Here is a 12964-nt window from a genome sequence, read left to right on the forward strand (position 1 = left end):
AGACCAATAAAACTTCAAGACAAGAAGCTTGCACCACTTACGTAGGCTGCAGGCGTCCTTCCGTTCTCCCGAAGGAGAGGAGACATTGAGGCCTCCCCGGTCGGATCTTAGAAGCCCAGGCATAATTAGTAAGCATGGCGGGTTCCTCGCTCCAGATGGAGATTCAGCCAGAGTGGGAGAGAGAGCGACATGGGGAGACCAGTATTTCAAGAAACTGATCCCAATTCTTTATTTTCCATGGTCTACTTTTATACACTGAGATGTTATACAAAAGTCACGCGGGGTCAGCACTCTTGACTTTTATCAAAGTCAGGTGCTTCATACAAATGTATACAGAGGTCTTAGGGGTGTTACATCATCTTCTGGCCAGGGGGGCCTGCTGACAATTTACGACCCTCTCCTTGTGACAGCGGTCAGTCAACCAGGACACTTATTTCTCCAGGGGTGATTGTTCTTAAAACAGACGCCACCCAAATAAAGTTACATTCCTATAGGGTGAGGGTATAGTGGGTTTTAGTTAAGGAAAGAATTTACTTAGCCTAAGGTCTAACGTGATTAATATCAAAGGTTAATACTTATTTCTTCTATATATTCATTAATGTGTGTAAGGGCAGGGGATATGGAGACTTAGCAACAAACATTGGCTCAACAAGTGAAAAACCCTTCACCAATACAATTTCTAATCAGCCCATTATACTTATACTAATAGTTTTCTAACTTTTCTAAGGAACCTGTTTTTAGAAGGTTTAAAGCATCTTGTGCCTCTCACAGTTGGGAGGCTGTGAGCAATCACATGTGGCCAGACAAGCCTGTCAGGCAGGCCAGAGAACCTTCAGAGGAGTTTGTAGGTTAAAATACTCTTGTCACGCCCAGGAGTTTTTATTAACTGGAGCTCTAAGTTAACTCCTTCTCCGAAAGAGGTGGTGGGGGACAGCCCCCTGTAAAGTCAGAGGTGTAGGGGAGAGCACAAAGTAGTAAAGTAGGCAGGCTCTGGTTATGGGGGTAGATGTTCGAGGATTTCCAGGGGGGCTCCTGAGGCTTGATCCCGCCTTTGCGTATGTCGAGCCTCCTTCCTCAGGACCTTTGCCACGGGCGGAGCTCGCTCCCCACATCTTGCCTTCAATCTTTCCCAGCATGGGGGAAAGTATTGGAGCTTCAGCTTCAGCATCAGTCCTTCTGGATGTCCTTGCGGTCCAAGGGACTCTCAAGAGTCTTCTTCAGCACCACAGTTCATCAGCTGAGTCTCCACATCTGGTCCTCTAGAGTTCAGGCTTTCCTGCCATGCACTGGTTTCTGTGAGATTGCTGCTGCTTCGTCCGACTCTGGGAAGCCGTGAGTCTCAGGGTCTGCCTGGCGCTGTCTCCAATTTTGGGAGCAGTGGCTTCCCCTGTGACCTCACTTCTCTGATGGATCCAAGAAGAGCTGCTAATGTTTCAGTTTGTTCAGGTTTCACTTCTGGTTAGGACAGAGATACGACTTCCAGGTTCCTGTGTGCTGCAGTGGAAACTGGAACTCCAACAATGCTTTCTGATTCAAACATTTTTTTCTTATGATAAGTATATGTCATTAATGTAACAAAATTGCTATTTCACATATTAAACTTTGAAATTTTTGAAATTGCTATTTCAAATATTAAAAGAGGGTTCACACTTTGACTCAGTACTTACCCTTTGGGGGAAAGGAAGACAAGATTTATAAACAAATATGTCCATGGTGATGGCCTAGCATCATCTGGAAATAGCATAATTGTCTAATAGCAGGAGAATGCTTGCATAAATTATGCTCTAGTGGAATGATGGCAGGAAAATGTGAAAAGTAGTTTAAAAAGAGTTTTAAAGCAACATGAAAAGGCATGACCTGAGCTTGTAAATGCAACCAGTGTTCTAAAAGTTTTATGGATTCCAAATTTTCCATAATATAAATACTTGTTAATTTATATTTAGAAAAAAATGTTATAAAATGTCTCTCCTTGGAAGGCCCTCCTAGGCTTTCTGCCCTCCCCCTGGCTCCCCGAGGGGCTGCCTTACTGGGGCCGGGCTCCCTGCCTTGAGGTCTCAGCTGGCCTGACCCCTGGGAGCGGCCCTGTCATCCACTCCCTGCTGAGCTGTGTGTAGCTGGCGGTAGACTCTTCGGTCCCCTCCGTTTCCTTGGAGGAAATTGGTTTCTGTGGTTGCTGAGTTTAACCGCCAGCTTCCACTGTCGAGTTCAGTAAATTTCCTTGTTTCCCGTCACTATGCTATCAGCTCAGCTTCCGTCTGGTCCATGGCTTTAACATTCTTCCACCAAGAAACTGAAGACAGCCATGAATTGGTTTTTAGAAAGACTGAAAAGTCATGAGGCTCTCTGGGCCAAGACAAACTGACTGATGGAGGCCTCGGCCTTGAGTGGTTTGGACGGCAGGACCGGGCAGGAGTGTTCGGGGTGGGGGGTGCCAGCAGACGGTGGTGTGGTGGTCCCCAGGGCACGGGGGCAGGTTGTGTTGGTGGGCTTGGGGGAGGCACGGTCGCCTCCCACATGTGGGTGCAAGGCAGTCCCCAGCAGCTCTCCTGCTTTGATGACACAGTTCCCAGCTGGAAGGGAGTCAGCCCCTGCCCACGTGCAGCAGTGACTGAACAAGCCTGTTCCCCGGGCGGATCACGGAGCCGTGAGCCATCCATGTGAAAACCGTCAAACATGAAAAGGAGGCGCACTGGCCTCTGGCTTGTGTCTCCAGCCTTTGAATTAGCGACTCACCCGCCAAGAACGTGTTCCGAACGGCTGCTCTGCGTGGCAAGGAGAGTGCTGCACACATTCGGGCCTAGATGACTGCCAGAGAGGGGAAAGCATCTGGTGATCTGGGGACCCACGCGCCTCCTCAAACTACAAAGATCACATGGTCCTGGTGAGTGGAAACAGGCTGACGCGGTGCCCTCGCCTTGAGTTAGCACCGGCGCCCCCATCCGGCTTAAAACCCAACATTCAGAAAACGAAGATCATGGCATCTGGTCCCATCACTTCATGGCAAATAGATGGGGAAACAGTGGAAACAGTGTCAGACTTGATTTTTGGGGGCTCCAAAATCACTGCAGATGATGACTGCAGCCATGAAATTAAAAGAGGCTTACTCCTCAGAAGAAAAGCTATGACCAACCTAGACAGCATATTAAAAAGCAGAGACATTACTTTGCCAACAAAGGTCCATCTAGTCAAGGCTATGGTTTTTCCAGTGGTCATGTATGGATGTGAGAGTTGAACCATAAAGAAGGCTGAAGGCCGAAGAATGGTTTGGTTCTTCAAAGGCTGAACGGTTTCCTACAAAAGCGTGCCAGGCTTTGTTTCAAATTGTCATCCAAACGTGGAATGGACACACAGTCCCATTCCAATCGTCACTGAACAATCTGACAGCTGCTTTCCTTTTTCCAGACCAGTGACGACTTCTCCCGAGTTGCCTGGTTCCGGAAACTGCCTTTTGCTCTTCAATTCCTTGGTAAGGAAGGAGTAGTACCTGTCCTTTCATAAGAATTGTTTTCTTCCAAATTCCATTTACCCCAAGCCAGAAAGAATAACACACACACACACACACACACACACACACACTTGAATGTTCAGCATTAGTATCCGGGCCCCCTTCCTTCCTTTCAGAAGCAGGAAAACGCCCCACTGCTATCCTTGTTGTTGCTGTTGTTGGTCTAGAGTCTATGATCGTGTCGTAGAGTTGATAGGATTTCTTGGCCGTTTTGTGTTCAGGAGGATCCTCTCCTTTTCTGCCATTGATCGAAAACTCCTTGGATCCTGTTAGCAGGGACGGTGTCAAGGAGTCCAGTACTTCCTAGACTTCGTCAAGTATTCAGAAAGGGAATCATCATCAAGTGGATAAAGTGAGGACTAAGCAGTGGCCACAGGACTGGAAAAGGTCAGCATTCATTCCAATCCCAAAGAAAGGCAATGCCAAAGACTGCTCAAACTACCACACAATCGCAATAATCTCACAGGCTAGCAAAGGAATGCTCAACATTCCCCAAGCCAGGCTTCAGCAGTACATGGACCATGAACTTCCAGGTGTCCAAGCTGGATTTAGAAAAGGCAGCGGAACCAGAGGTCAAATTGCCAACTCCCATTGGTTGGATCATTGAAAAAGCAAGAGAGTTCCGGAAAAACATCAACTTCTGCTTTATTGACTATGCCAAAGCCTTCGACTGTGTGGATCACAGCAAATTGTGGAACATTCTTCAAGAGATGTGAATACCAGACCACCTGACCTGCCTCCTGAGAAATCTGTATGTAGGTTGATCAGAAAGCGAAGAACTAACGAGCCTCTTGATGAAAGTGAAAGAGGAGAGCGAAAAACTCAGCCTTCAGAAAACTAAGATCATGGCACCCAGTCCCATCACTTCATGGCAAATAGATGAGGAAACAATGGAAACAGTGACAGACTTTACTTTCTTGGGCTCCAAAATCACTGCAGATGGTGACTGCAGCCATGAAGTGAAAAGACACTTGCTCCTTGGAAGAAAAGTCATGACCAACCTAGACAGCATAAGCAGAGATATTACTTTGCCAACAAAGCTCCATCTAGTCAAAGCTTTGGTTTTCCCAGCAGTCATGTATGGATGTGAGAGCTGGACTATAAAGAAGCTGAGTGCCAAAGAATCGATGCTTTTGAACTGTGGTGTTGAAGAAGACTCTTGAGAGTCCCTTGGACTGCAAGGAGATCAAACCAGTCCATCGTAAAGGAAATCAGTCCTGAATGTTCATTGGAAGGACTGATGCTGAAGGTGAAGCGCCAATACTCTGGCCATCTGATCTGAAGAACTGACTCGTTGGAAAAGACCCTGATGCTGGCAAAGATTGAAGGCGGGAGGAGAAGGGGACGACAGGATGAGATGGTTGCATGGTATCACTGACTCAATGGACATGAGTTTGAGCAAGCTCTGGGAGTTGGTGATGGACAGGGAGGCCTGGCGTGCTGCAGTCCATGGGGTCACAAAGAGTAGGACATGACTAAGCGACTGAACGACAACCCCGAATACGGACCCCAAGAGTAAGATGGATATTCATGGCTCATTTGGGAGGGATCCCAGGGAGCAGTGGGGGAAAGAGGGAAGCTGAGGAGGGGTGATTGGCGGGCAGGGTCCTGTGTGGACTGTGGTCTTCAGCCCTCAGGTCCTCTGAGGAGCTGCCCACTGTTCCCTGCAGGGAGTCGGAGGCTGGGGTGTCCCTACACTGATTCCCATCTTTCACCACCCCGGCTGTAAGCCCTGGTGCTCCTGCACCGCCCTCCCTAGCACCAAGCAAGTGCCCATGGCCAGAAAGTCTCCAGGCAGAGATGCAGAGAGACCAGACACAGTGGACCTGGTGGGGACTGTCCCCTGCGGGGCTGGTGGAGTTTGTGTGTGGGGGCATACTTGACACTCCTTCTCCCCCGAGATAAGGCAGGCACCTGGATTCTAGATGATTCTTTGACTTAAGCTGAGTCCATCACCTCAGTAATGGAGTGCCAGCTGTGTGTTGGGCAGTGTCCTGGGACGTGGGAATGGCAGGGGGCAAAAGAGACCCCACGCTCTTGGAGCTCCCATGAACATGGCCATACAGCATGGGGGTGGTGTGGGAGACCCAGAAAAGACAAAGTTAGGGAGGGGAGAGGCCAGGAGCGCTAATGAGGGGAGGGTTAAGGGTTAGGTGAGGGGACAGGGCCATGGCAAGGCATCCTCTAAGCCCACACTTGACCGTGTGGTTTCATGACAGGCAGACCTAGGGGCCACATGGGCTGTGGCCACTGGCCATGAGGACCGCCATTGGAGCAGTGCATCCTGGGAAGCTCTGTGTCCCGGTCCCATCGCAGGATGGTGGGTCATCAGCAGCTTCCTGCTCACCTGAAGCCAGAAGCTGGGGTCTCTCAGCCCAGATGGCTGGCCCTGGACTTGGCCCGTGGAGGAAACCGCAGCAGCTTCCCTGTTTCCGTGGGTCATGTGCCTGCCTCACAGACTCATCCTCGTTTGCCATTTTCTGGGAGCTGGAGGGAAGCAGCAGGTCAGTGCGTGGGCAGGCAGGTAGCACTGGTGGGTTCAGTAGAGCAGTCTCCCATTTGATGGGAGTTCGCAAGTCTGTGCCTGTGGACCAGGTTCCTAGGGTCTCTATAACACAGTATCACAGACTTGGTGGCTGAAAAGCACAGAGATGGAGCCTCACATGTATCTGGAGGCCAGAAGTCTGGCATCAAGTCATCTGCTGGGCCAAGCTCTCTTTGAAGCTCCCTGGGGGGATCGTGTTCCCAGCCTCCCTCTTGCTTCTGGGTGTTTCTGGAAATCCCTGCATTCCTTGGCAGGTAGATGCACTCATCCAGTCTTTGCCTCGTCTTCACGTCAGCTTCTCTGCTCTGTCTTCTCCCTTTCTCTTTCCTCGTGAGAACACCTGTCACTGGATTTAGGGCCTAAATGATCTCATGGAAGATCTCATCTTGAAGTCCTTCACTTAATTGCATCTGCAAATACCCTTTGTCAAATAAGGTCACACTTACAGGCAATGGGCAGGCATATCTTTTGGGGGCCACCATTCAATCCATTGTGGGGCTGCCCAGGCGCACCTAGTGGGAAAGAGTCCTCCTGGCAATGGAAGGGAGGCAGAGACTTGGGCTTGATCCCTCCAGGAAGATCCCCTGGAGGAGGAAATGGCCACCCACTCCAGTATTCCTGGGGAGAAACCCATAGACAGGACAGAGGAGCCTGGCAGGCTACAGTCCATGGGGGTCACAAAGAGTCAGACATGAGTAGCATCTGAGCATATATTCAATTCACTGTGGCTTGCTTTGGAGACTGAGATACTAAAAAGTTATTTTCTACTTTTAACCAATTAATCTTAACCATTATCTCAAGGCAGCCTCAGTTGCAAACACAGAGGCATGGAGAGGCTGCCCCGTTGGCTAGGACAGCCTGGGGCTGTGTTTCTGCTCTGCTGACGCTCCTCCAGCCATCTCGACACATTTCCCCATCTCCACACTCAAAGCAAGAGTTTTAACCGTTTCTTCTCCCAGTTGTCAAGTGGATGGTAATATTGTGAAGTAAAGAAGCAGGATTTCAAGCCCCAGCTACAGCGTGTGTGAACCTTGTAAACTTGGTCAAATGCATCTCTTTGCACCTTGCTTTTCCCATCTGTGGAATGGAGACATTTTCTGCCTTAACTTCTTCATGTACGGTCAAAGATGCAATAAAGGCACGTGGTAAAGTGTTTTAGAAAAGATAAGGTAATAAAAGCATTATCTAATTAGAGACTAACTTGGGCTTTACTGTAAAGTCCTTTTTTGGGGCCATGCCTTGAGGCATGCGAGATCTTAGTTCCCTGACCAGGGATCAAAACTGTGTTCCCTGCATTCAAAGTGCATGTGAAATACTGGCCCACCAGGGAAGTCTCTGAGAAGTCTTTATATCGCCTGATTCCTTGATGATTAAATAGGATAATCTGTGTGATAATAGCTGACACATTCCTGGTGCTCAAGCAATATCAGTTATAATAACAATGCTTCAGAAACCATGTCACCTCTCCAGGATAATGTTTGGCTTGTAAAATTTCAGCTATTACACAGTCGTATGGAAAAAAGCAGAAAATACAGATTAAGCAAAATTAAGAAAGAAATTACATCAATCCGAGGAATCTGTAGTTAACATTTTATAGATCTTTTCAGATGTTTCCATGTATCTGAATATATAATTATTTTCTAAAACTGGATATATTTTCATAGCATTATTTTTAATGCTTACCCAGAATTCGAATTAACTCTTTATTATTGAACATTTAGATTTGATTTTTTTCTTTTTCTTTGTGCTATAATAGTATTGATAAGAACATGATTGAAGGTTAATCAGGTGAAAGAACAGACTAGAAGTGGAAATACGAGGTCAAACCACTGGCATGTACATAAGATTGTGGTAGAACACTATAAAATTTACCATGCCTACCACACTTCTTCTCCTGCTTTGCTTGCACTGCGCCTCATGCCGCATCCCTAGCTCCTGTGCAGGGGTCAGCTCTGTGGCCCTGCCATGAAGGCATGGGGTCTTTGTCCCTGGGCCCAGGGAAGTCCCACGTTCAGCATTCTTCTTTTAAACTTATTTTTAATTGGAGTATAATTGCTTTACAGTGTTGTATTGGTTTCTGCCACACACCAGTGTGAATCAGCAAGAGGCACACACATGTTCCCTCCCTCGTGAGCCTCCCTCCCACCTCTGCCCCCATCCCACGCCCTAGGTTGTCCCAGAGCATCTGATTTGTGCTCCCTGTGCTCTGCCGCCCCCGTTCGCGTTCTTACACATGCAGTGCAGTGGACCGAAACACAGTGCACACTGTTCTCCAGCCCCGTCCCCCCTCCCCAGAGCCCTCTTCATCCTGCAGAACTGAAACTCCCCGTTAAGCACTGACGCCCCAGCCCCTGCCTCCCTCCCCCTCACAGCCACCGTCTAGGTTCTGTCTCTATGAATCTGGCCACTCTGGGGACCTCACAGAGGCAGATCACACAGGATCTAGCCTTTTGGGATGGTTTATGTCCCTTCATGTAACAGCCTCAAGGTTCATCCACATATGTATCAGAATTCGCTTCCTTTTTAAGGCTGAATGGTATTCTATTGTATGGATGGACCATTTTGCTTATTCATTAGTCAGTGGACCCCTTGGGCTACTCTCACCTCTTGTGCTACTGTGAATAATGCTGCTATGAACACGAGTGTGCAAATCTCTCTTTGAACTCCTGGTTTTAATTCTTTGGGGTATATACTCAGAAGCAGAGTTGCTGGATCATCTTGAAGTTCTATTTTTAACCTTTCTGAGGAACTGTTGTGACATTTTCCATAATGGTTGCACCATTTTGCATTCCTATCAACAGTAGACAAAGATTCTGTATTCTCCCCATTTTTCTGATCTTTTCATAGCAGCCATCCTGAGGGGTATGAGGGATCATGGGTATATTTTCAAGGCTTAAAATTAATTGCCAGACTATTCAGAACAGGACTGGTTCAAAATCAGGAAAGGAATACGTCAAACCTGTATATTGTCACCCTGCTTGTTTAACTTATATGCAGAATACATCGTGTGAACTGATGGGCTGGATGAAGCACAAGCTGGAATCAAGATTGCCGGGAGAAATATCAGTAACCTCAGATATGCAGATGACACCACCCTTATGGCAGAGAGTGAAGAGGAACTAAAGAGCCTCTTGATGAAAGTGAAAAAGGAGAGTAAAAAAGCTGGCTTAAAGCTCAACATTCAGAAAACTAAGATCATGGCATCTGGTCCCATCACTTCATGGGAAATAGATGGGGAAACAGTGGAAACAGTGTCAGACTTTATTTTTTCGGGCTCCAAAATCACTGCAGATGGTGACTGCAGCCATGAAATTAAAAGATGCTTGCTCCTTAGAAGAAAAGCTATGACAAACCTAGGCAGTGTTTTAAAAAGCAGAGACACTACTTTGCCTACAAAGGTCTGAATAGTCAAAGCTATGGTTTTCCAGTAGTCATGTATGGATTTGAGAGTTGGACCATAAAGAAGGCTGAGTGCTGAAATTGATGCTTTTGAACTGTGGTGTTGAAGAATACTCTTGAGAGTCCTTTGGACGACAGTGAGCTCAAACCAGTCATTCTAAAAGGAAATCAGTCCTGAATATTCATTGGAAGGACTGATGCTGAAGCGGAAGCTCTGATAATTTGGCCACCTGATGGGAAGAACTGACTCATTGGGAAAGACCCTGATGCTGGGAAAGATTGAAGGCAGGAGAAGGGGATGACAGAGGATGAGACGGTTGGATGGCATCACTGACTCGGACATGAGTTTGAGCAAGCTCCAAGAGTTGGTGATGGACAGGGAAGCCTGGCGTGCTGCAGTCCATGGGGTCACAAAGAGTCAGACACAACCGAGCAAGTGAATAACATTCAGCAGAAATGTAATACTTTGCACCCTTACCATTGATGAATACAGCAGCCATTTCCACCATCCTTACCAATGCAGAGCATCTTTGCTAATTTTTTGACAGTCACATGCAAAAGGCAGCATGGGTGACAGGATGGGCCCAGAGGATGGTGCCCGCATACCCACGAGAATGGCCAGCCTGGCTGAGACCACACCCCAGCCGGCTGGCGCTTTCTGGGGTGAAAATCCTGTTTCAGCTCCATGGATTCTGTCTTCACAGCCTTCTTTCTGATATGCATGATGAAACCTTTACAAGAGGCCAGAGAAACTCCTCGAAGGACTAGGAACTAAACCGACCAGTCCCCAAAGAAGCAAACCAATGTCCCGCACGAAATCTGGTGTGTGTTAGTCGACCTTTGAGGGGGACAACAAGACTAATCAGTTGATTGCTTTTCCTTTGCTTCATTTTACAGTTTGAGTTGTGATTGCAGGGCTCTGATTTCCCAAACCTCCAAAACCTTCACAACTTGAAACCGACTAGTGAACTACATTGTGTAACCGGAGAGAGAGCCCTTGCCTGTCCCTGGAACCCTCCCGTTCCCCCAAACCTATTAAAAAAGCGAAGACCACCTCTGCCGGGACCAGCTCTTCCTTGGTGGTCAGCATATCACGTCGGTGCTCTCAGCCCAGACGGAGATCTTGCTGCCATTCTGATCTCCTTGCTCAGCTCTGGGAACAGGCGGCTATCTCATGTGGTGTGGGAGTGAGTGGCTGATTAACATGAAAAGAGCTTAATTGTATGAGAAACATGCAAGGGGTTCTGCAGACCAGAGGTTGACTGATGGCTTCTGGCTTCGATTATGGCTGGGCCAGTTGATTTCAAGTTTGTGGTCATTGGGTGGATTCTGCTGGATTTCTCCCCAAAGCCAGAGGGCCCTCTGGCACCTGTGCAGAGCAGAGGCTGTTCAAACTCTTTATATAATAGTATCATCCAGGGACAGCTATGACAAACCGAGACAGCCTATTCAGAAGCAGAGACATCACTTTGCCGACAAAGATCGCTATAGTCAAAGCTGTGGTTTTTTTCCTGTAGTCATGTATGGATGTGAGAGTTGGACCATAAAGGAGGCTGAGCCCTCAATAATTGATGCTTTCGAATTGTGGTGCTGGAGAAGACTCTTGAGAGTCCCTTGGACAGCAAGGAAGTCAAACCAGTCCATCCTAAAGGAAATCAGTCCTGAATATTCATTAGAAGGACTGAAGCTAAAGCTGAAGCTCCAATACTTTGGCCACCTGACGCGGACTCATTGGAAAAGATTTTTATGCTGGGAAAGATTGAAAGCAGAAGGAGAAGGGGGTGGCAGAGGATGAGATGGCTAGATGGGAACCTGAATTTGAGCAAACTCCTGGAGTTGGTGAAGGACAGGGAAGCCTGGTGTGCTGCAGTCCATGGGGTTGCAAAGAGTCGGACTCGACTGAGCGACTGAACAACAGCATCATCCAGGGAATTCTGCTCCATATTACATGGCAGCCTGGATGCGAGGGGCGCTGGGGGAGCAGGGATACACACCTACAGCTGAGTCCTTTTGCTGCCCACCTGAAACTATGACAATGTTGTTATCAGCTACACTCCAATGTAGAAGAAAAAGTTTACAAAACCAAACCAAACCAGTATCATTGATGCTTCTTACTTGCCGATTCCATATTTGCAATTCGGCCTGTTTGCTGAAACGTATTTGTGGCCCTCAGGCCGATGCCCACGTGCTTTCGAGACATGTGGACACGTGCGGAGCAGCCTATACTTTGAGATGCTCTTTGCATCTCTTTCTCAGCTGAGCCCAAAGCAGGAAACATTCTGCCTTCTTGGTTCAGCTCTGACCCTGTAAACAAGTGTCCTTTTCGTGAGCCACTCAGTACTACATTTTTCATATTTTTGTGCTTTTTTGTTGATGATTTTGCTCTTTAAAATGGCCCCTGGTCTAACCCAGAAGAACCTTCTGGGTTCCTAAGGGCACAAAAGTTAGGTGTGCCTTCTGGGGAAAGCAAGCGTTAGAGAAGCTTGGTTCAGCCCTGAGGTGCAGTATGGTTGGCTGTGACTGCTCAACACTAGTGAGCCGACTGCACGTGTTAAGTAAGGGGCCTTTACACGGAGACACAGGTGAAACAGGTCGTGAACTGGTCAATGAAAATGTTGGGACCAGGGTGTGATGACAGGACCCACTCCCTGTGGATGAGAATGGACTCTGTGTTTTGTTTGTATTATCAAAAATTATCCTGTTTGGTCGAAGACTGAGCAAGGTTTGAGCTGTGGTTCAACCACATACAACTTCCGGCCCTTCTAGGACTAGCTCCCAACTCTGCTCCAGGGCTACTTCTGGCCCATGGAGCCTCCAGACACCCAGCCTGTGCTAGGTCCCCACCCCTTAACTAGTTAGATCTCAAGGTTTTAAGCAAATTATATCTGCAGGGCCCTACTTCGTGTTTGGAGGTTCTGGGTGGACATGGATTTGGGGGCAGTATTCAACCATGCCAGCATTACGCAGAGGTCTGTCTTCCCAATGACCCACCCCACCCCCACTCCCCTTCATCCCTGATGGGGAGCACTGTCACCTTCATCCCTGACGGGGAGCACTGTCAGCCTGGGGCAACTGTAGGAGTCCTGGTCCCTGGTTTCGCAGCTTCCCTTTTGTGTAGGAGAGGCCATGCGACCTGGTGAAACTTTATGTGCTGAAGTTTATGTGCTCTCCTACAAAAGGAAGCAGATGCAGTTGCTGCCATTCCCCACAGCTTCCCCTTTGTTCCTGGCTGGAATGCAAATGTGATGTCTGGTTCTTCAGCAGTCACTTGCAGCCAGGAAGAAACCAGCATGAGGGCAACAGCTGATTTGGGGGATGATGTCTGGAAGTGACACACAGAGCCTCGTCTGTGGAGGCATCACTGAGCAGCCAAACCTTCCTCTGGACTTCTAATGTGGGAAGAGTCCTGCAGCTGAGATGGTGACATTCACCCACGTTTGCCCTTTCTTCCTGGACACACAGCTGGATATATTTCCATCTGCCATTGCAGTCAGATGTGGCTGTGGGGCTGGGTT

This window comes from Bos indicus, chromosome 3 (assembly GCF_029378745.1).
Source record: "Bos indicus isolate NIAB-ARS_2022 breed Sahiwal x Tharparkar chromosome 3, NIAB-ARS_B.indTharparkar_mat_pri_1.0, whole genome shotgun sequence".
NCBI classification, from domain to species: Eukaryota; Metazoa; Chordata; class Mammalia; order Artiodactyla; family Bovidae; genus Bos; species Bos indicus.